Below are 7,927 nucleotides of genomic sequence, written 5' to 3'. Positions count from 1 at the left end.
GAATTGTGCCTGGCCGTCGCCGGCCGGGAGCTGACTGACACAGCAGGTGCCTCCAGCCTGCAGACAATTCCATATTTCAATGGAGCGTCGCCACCAAAGCTTATTATCTAGGGCAATAAAGTTTGGGATTAGGGGGATTCGGAATGATTGTATGATTCTCCACAAAGCTTATCTTCTAATAGACCAGCTGCTTTATTAGGCCGCCCCCATCCGCACCGGGCCCTTCCCAAAGCATCCTGAGTCCCAGGCAGCCGAGGGGGGCCTTCAAGACGGCAGTGGCAGACAGCTGGGGGTATCGTATCACCCCCAGTCTCCATCTGCGAGTGTTAAATTACGGGCGGCTTCCAGCTGGGCACACCCGGGCTCCCACCTTCCTCCCACAAAGAGCCCTCCCCCACGTCAATGTCTGGCATCTGCCGAGAACACGATGTGACCGCCCCTCCCCCGCTGGTCCCCACCTCTGAACTCGGAAAGGCCAAGCTTGGGTATTGGCCTGCTATCAGGGCCTCGCTGTCGCGGGGTGGAGGGCAGTGGAGGGCAGTGGAGGGCAGGGCTGTGGAGAAGAGGGTACCATGAACGTGTCTGCTGCGCATGGGGCTCTGCTGGAAAGGGGATGGGGTTGTGTACCACAGAGTCACAAAGAAGCAGGTATGCTTAGCAAGCTTCTGAATATTTGCCCCTAAACAGGAAATTAATGCACCCTTGATTGTGATGGGGGCCATTCTCACACCTTCCTCCACCCCACTGCTCGGCTCCTTTTTCTGGCTGGAGCTGAGCATGGGGCAGTGTCTCAGTCCCTTGTGATCAGCAGCGGTGGGACTAGCCTCATGCCCTAAGCCTCCCTAAGGGGCTTTTTTGGTGGCTCAGCCAGTAAAGAATCGGCCTGCAATTCGGGAGACCTGGGTTCGATACCTATGTCTGGAAGATCCCCTAGAGAAGGTAATGGCAGCCCACTGCAGTATTCTTGCCTGGAGAATCCCATGGACAGAGGAGCCTGGCCCGACTACAGACCACGGGATCGCAAACAGTCAGACATGACTGAGCGACTCCCACACATCCTTCCCTGAGACCCTCTTTTGTCCTGAGTCCTTGGCAGAATATCTGCTCAGAAGAGGAGGATATTAATAAGCACTGGTAAGCATGCTAAGAGGAACAAAGGAATCTGCAAACACGTTTGAGACATAATGAATATGTGCCCTTGTTTTCTTATTCTGCAAAACAGATTCTGTCACTTACTTTGCAGGACTGTGGTGAGGGTTAAAAACAAACGTGAGACAAGTGTAGCATCCAACATTTGGCACGTGCTCAGCAAGTGTGGTTGTGATGATGGTGATGATGTGGTTTTATTACTGCTTTTGCTGTCATTATGTATGACCTGTAAACACATTTATCAGCATGCCTTCTATAATGATCCTACTGGTATGAATGGGGGCATTCATAATAATTCTTGTGGGCAAGAATTATTGACACGAATCTAGCACACTTAATCCGAAGGGCTTGAATGTTGTGAATGGACTTGATTGCAGGACTAAGTACTTAAGCAGTGATGAGAGTTACTGAAGTTCAACTAATCTGTGTTCTGTTCATTCATTCATTCAACAACCAAATTCTAAGCCCCTTCTCTGTGCTAGACACTGTTTTAGGTTTGGGGAGAACCGCAGTAAATGAGAATTTTAAAGTCTTTGCCCCTATGGCATGCATATTCCTTTGGGGAAGAAAGAAAATAAAATGTACATGTAAGAAGAATGTCAAATTGTGATAGGCCCTATGAAGAAAATAACCAAGTGATGGACTAGAAGTCATTTGGCAGGGTGTGGTGAGCTGGGTGAGTGACATTAAGGAGGGAAGCCATGGGCAAGTCTCTGATGAGAAGACTCTAGTGAAGACCTAAGTGATGAGAATGAGGCAGTCATATGAAGACCTGGGAGAAAAGTTCTTGGGAAGAGGGAACAGTGAAGACAGAGCTTCTAGTAACAGAGAGGCAGGGAAAAAGGCCAGTGTGGTCAGAGCATGTGGGTGGGGAGTGCAGCAATGAATGTGGCAAGTGCAAAATCATGGAAGTGTTTGCAGACCCTGGCAAGACTTAGGATTTCATTCTTTTTTTTTTTTTTTTCAGCTTTATTGAAGTATAATTGACAAATAAAATTGTAAGACATTTAAAGTGTCTATATTGTGACAATTTGATATACATTTACACTATGAAAGGATTCCTCCCAACAAGTTAATTAACACATCCAGATATAAATATAGATAGATATAGATGAGAACATTTAAGTTCTACTTTCTTAACAAATTTCAACATAAGGTTTTATTCTAACTGCCACAGGAAGATAGTGGGAGGTTTTTAGTAGTTGAATGACATGATTTGATTCATACATTGGGAAGGTCCCTCTGGCAACTGTGTTCACTGTCAGTGTGCTTGCATGAATAGCCAGTCACCACAAATGAAATGCCGCAGCCTGTCACAAAAATTCAAAAAGCCAGGACAAGAAAAGACCTGAACAGCAAGAGACCCAGATCGAGAAATTCATATCAACTAGAAGCCCAAGAAAAGCCTGTACTGAGGACAAGTTCATATGAAGTTAAACTGTATTAACACCGCATTTCCTACAGGTTTAAGGCTTTTGCTCCATTTGAGTTAATAATCCAGGGCAAATGTAAAAGCTTAAGATTTCGAGACAAGCGATCACACCTGATTGTCTCTTGAATTGCCTATCATGTCTGTTGCTGTTTTCCTAAGTTCTCATCCCTTACACGCAAATTGAAAAACTGTCTCAACTCTTTGCTCTTCTATGATTTGATATGAGCAGATTCACAAAGGACAGCTGCCTAATACAGAAGAAGGCAAGTGGCTCTCATCCATTATTTTGGAAAGCTCTGGAAATACTACACAGAGATGCATACAAGGCTCACCTGTACGCTTTATCATTCTGTAACAAGTTCTTGTGAGTCTGTGGTCTGGTGAGAAATACATGTAGTCAGCAATCAAGAAAGGGGAATTTTCTTGGCTCTGCTTCAAACTAGCAATGCAAGCTTAGACAAGAAATTTGTTCTTTCAGGCCTCCATTTCATTTCTATCATATGGATAATACCTCCTCTACAAAGAACAAACAAAACTTAGGTTTCCCTAAACATAATTGAGAATCAGATGCAATTTAAAAAATCCTCCATAGGGGCTACCCTGATGGTCCAGTAGTTAAGAATTAGTCTTCCAATGCAGGGGACATGGGTTCAGTCCTTAGTCGGGGAACTAAGATCCCACTTGGTACCAGGCAACTAAGCCCACATGCCCTGGAGCCTGCACACTGAACAAAGATCCCTATTGCCGCAACTGAGTAAATATATGCATTATATATTTTAAAAAATCCTCCATAAACAGGGGACCAGATATCACTTAACCTACATACAAATAGGAGTACAAATGGGAGACTCCTTTCTATACCTGCTTTCTCAACGTGTAAACACATTGCTAGTACACTTCATTATTGATTCCTAAACTTACTATATAGCATTACAGAGCAGCAATATATTCAAAATGAGAAGGATTCCTGTGTACTGTCATCAAAGACATATGATCCTATGATCCCTGTGCATTGAGACTGTGTCATTTTTTTTTTTTGTATCAATACATTAGGCACTCAGTATAGATGTTTGCTGAAATAAAATGATGCTATCAATCGTTGCTATTTTTTTAAGTCAGAAGACTCAAGAAGTTAAACAATTAAATAAATGTCTAGATGAGTTAAGGTAGAGGCAAAGAACCTGATATATCTTGAACTTTAAAATCACAGTAGTAAAATACACAGCTAAGTAATTGTCGATGATACAGTGATGATCTTGTACTCCCAGGAAATATTAATATCTAGATTGTGGACAATACACTCTCTTTACAAAGGCAAGAAAGACTTTTATACATTTCAGTAATAAATTCATTCAGATTTCTAAAAATGCAAACTGCCAATTATCTGGGCTTCCCAAGTAGCATCAGTGGTAAAGAACCCGCCTGCCAATGCAGGAAACTTAAGAGACTCCAGTTTGATCCCTGGGTGGGAAAGATTGCCTAGAGAAGGAAATGGCAACCCACTCCAGTATTCTTGCCTGGAGAATCCCATGGAGAGAGGATTATCCAGAAGATAGAAACATTTAGAATAAATTATTTGTTATTTATGTTTACACATACATTTATTGACAGCTAACAATATACCAGAGAGAATCAGGCACGACATAGACAGGCAGATTCTCTTGCCCTCAAGAAGTTTGCATTCAAATGACAGAACCAGAATATCAGCAAGTAAACACAGAGAAATACACAAGGAATTTACCTTAGGAATCTTAGTGACTCAGGATCTCCTCTAATCTCATAAGTCCATCTAAGGAGCAATTAAGAAATTAAATGTGAATGTGCTATAAAAGTTAAATGCACTCTCAAAATGTAAGTTTTATTAGTAATAAAGGGTATAAAGAAAAGTGTCAGTTATTAATGACCATCTTACTTCTATGCACTCAGATAAAAAAGGAAGTGAAAAATCAAATCGCAGTAGAGTATATATAATGTGTGATTTGACTCATAATTGTGCATTGGAAAAAAATTCTCTTTGAGGGCTTTCATTTTTAAAAACATTTCTATAATGTTTGATTTTATTTTACAAAGGACTTGTATGGCTGTTGTAATTTAAGTGTTTTTAATGCAGAAACAGTCAATGGAATGTTCATGGGCCTCTATAAATAGGCATGTGTGCATTCAAAAGAATCAGAATGTGTGTAAGATGGTTGCCATTAAACATGAAAAGTCTCTGCTGTATCTAGCTTGGGTAATGAGGTAGAGAGAAAAATTCATCAAGATGAACTTGGAGATAATTCCTTTAGCACAGAAGGCAGAAACGTTAATTGATGGATGTGATGCCCACACAGGATAACACTTTTAGCTCCCAAACATGACAGCTTCAGTTGGCCAATGTAAAAATAAAATGAAATGAAAGCCTTTTGAATTGACGTGATGGAGGAGAAGAGGAGAAATGATTTTGCCATGCGCCAGATATCTATTTTTCATTGATACAAGGACTTTGGTCCAATTAGGAGATCTTAGTCCTGATCCTCAGGGATAGGACCATTCTTTTCTTTCCTTTTCCTTTCTTCCTTTCTTTCCTTTTCCTTCCTTTCTTTCTTTCCTTTTCTTTTCTTGCTTTGTACCTTATTTTTCATTAAATAACTACTCAAGATGAAGTATAGAAAGGAAGAAAAACATTTTACTTTTCAAGAGAAACAATTTCCATTGCTTCCAAATCTACGCAAAACTACGCAAATCTATCTCTGTTTTCTTAGGTGGATGGCTGGAGAAACAGGGTCATGATTTTAAAGATCAGAGTCAAGGTGAACAAACATTACACTGAACTCACTCGAGCCTCACATTACTACAGAAGAAAACAAATCTTCCCGATCCTGACAAATCCAAATTGAAGACTGCCTGCCTAGACAAATCCCAGCTTATCAATCAGGCTGCTTCAAGGAAACTAATCCCTAGCCCCGCTGCCTTCTGGGGATTCATTGCTCACTCTTTTGCTTGATTTTCTCCCTTCTGACTACACAGATTATTCAAATGGTGTGGTCACCCAAACAATTGGAAAGCAAACAGGCCAAGGTGCAAAGGATGCCTGGAGTGTTTCTGAGCAAGATTTAAGATTCTCTTGCTCCCAGGAACAACAATTTGCATTTACCTGGGGCTTCAAAAATGACCTTAAAGAAAAGGAGGGAGGCAGAGGCTTGCTGTTCGGCAGAACTGGATTCAACTTCAGACTCAAATGTACACTAGTTTTGCAACCTTGGCCAAGTGACAAATTCCTGAAGCCTCAATTTTCTCTCCTATACCTTGGAGATAATGATACCTACACGTCAGGGGAATTAGGTGAGAACATGCAAGTCAAGTATATGGCACGTAGCCTGTCACACAGGAAGTACCTAATGTTCGAAAGTAGTATTATTACCAAGAGAAAAGCAGTTAAGTTCTGACTTGAGGCTTTGAAGGAAATTGGTGTAACTGGCCAAGGAAAATCCTTGAATATGGAACTGTACCAGAATGGCATGCGTAGGAATGCAAAAATGGGTAGTTTCATCTGGGCTGCTAAATCACAGTTCCACAAATGTTCTGAAAGCTTTGGGTCAATTATGTAATTTTTTTAAGGTCCAATAGCCTTGTCTTTCCATGAGTAATATTCATACCCTAATTTTAATGAATTCAGAGATCTTGTCATTCTACCTCAAAGTAATGTCACATGTAATAATCACTGATTTCAATAGTCTGAAAGTAGTTGAAAAGATATTCTGGGTTTTGCCGGGCTTCTTCAAAGGATGTGACAGAGGATTTACTTGGTTCACAACAATGTTTATTTAATCTTTATGCTCTCCCATCCACTTAATTTATTCTCTGCAGCTGCTCTAAGCCTCTCTCCTCAAACACTCCTGAAAAACTATAGCCTCTCTCACCCCATCACCATCAATAGGCATTTTCCCACCATTCACCCTCCCCTTTCTATCAACATCTTATTAATTAGATCAGTGTTTAGCCCCTCTAGCAGCCAGAAAGACTCCTTCCTCTTTGAGAGGGAGGAATAAGAGGAAAATTGAGATGAAGATCACAGGTGTCCTTTCATTAGTCTAAAAGTTTGTGAACACTAAAAATGTTTTTTTGTTTAATCTGTTTCAAAAGGTTGTGAGAATTGAATGATAATTTATTTAAAACAAAAGGAAAAATGCTTGAATATAATAAGTGTACAACATAAATTGTACTGTTCTTATTACTACTATCTTTGGGCTAACGGTAGTCCATGTTCAGCAAAGAACATAAATTCACAAATCAAGAAACATGCAGCAAAATTAGAATGCACAGATCAGAGTTAAATCTTGTTCACAAGTATAGACCTTATGACACTTATAGTTGACATCTTACCCATTTAGACCTATTGTACCTACTTGCCCTTTCTTAGTTGACCTCCTTAGAAATGACCTTTTGCTTTCCTTGGGAGTCTAGTAGACCTTTAACTTCCCTGGTTTCCCCTGCCTACCCGCCCACCACCACAGCTATCTAATTGTGACTGTCACCCTGGAATTTGACAATGTTCTATATTATATTATCATAGGTTCAACAAAACTCTCTAGTCTTGAGAATATTCACATTGCTTGATAGTCATTAGATTATTCCATCATAAGAATAAAGACTATTGCCTATCAAATCTCCTAGCTAGACTTCTGTTGATCCAGACTTCTATTTTCTACTTTTAACAAAGAAAGTAAGTAAAGCAGCAGATCCAGGCTACTGCCGTCTGAAACAGCATCCACAAGCGGCGAGCTGTCTACATGCAAACCAACCTCAGAGCAAACCAGTATAACATTTACCCATCTGCCATGTTTTTCTCTGAGCCTCTTCGGGTAACATTCCTGGGAACTTCTGGTCCCATAGTAATAGATCGAGTTGATTAGGGAGCCTCCCTCTGTCTGCCCACACACAGACTTTTAAAAATCAAACTTTAATTTTTGCAGAGGCTTATTGATATTGTCCAGCTCTGACAACCCTAGTTCCACTACCAGACCTGTTAGGAGGTGAAATGGACTTAGTAATGCCTTCGACTTTCATTACTCAGCCAGATTGTGGAGTCTATCAATTATCCTAACATTGACAGCCAGTGAATTAATTGGTGCCTTTGACAAGGACAGCTATTACCCTATGTTGTTCTGACAGCTGGTTTTGATATCGGGAATTTGTCAACCTCCCCTTCATGGGAGCAGTGGGAGGATGGTTGAGTGAACCAGGAGAGGACGTTTCAGAATTTTCTCCCCACTCCCAGCAGCTGCAGACTGTCCTCCTCCTAAATGGAGCTGCTGACATTCTGAACCTGAACATCCCAACACATGTCAGACTTGCATGGCACAGACT

This window comes from Cervus canadensis, chromosome 11 (genome assembly GCF_019320065.1).
Source record: "Cervus canadensis isolate Bull #8, Minnesota chromosome 11, ASM1932006v1, whole genome shotgun sequence".
NCBI classification, from domain to species: Eukaryota; Metazoa; Chordata; class Mammalia; order Artiodactyla; family Cervidae; genus Cervus; species Cervus canadensis.
This window is presented reverse-complemented; position numbering follows the sequence as displayed.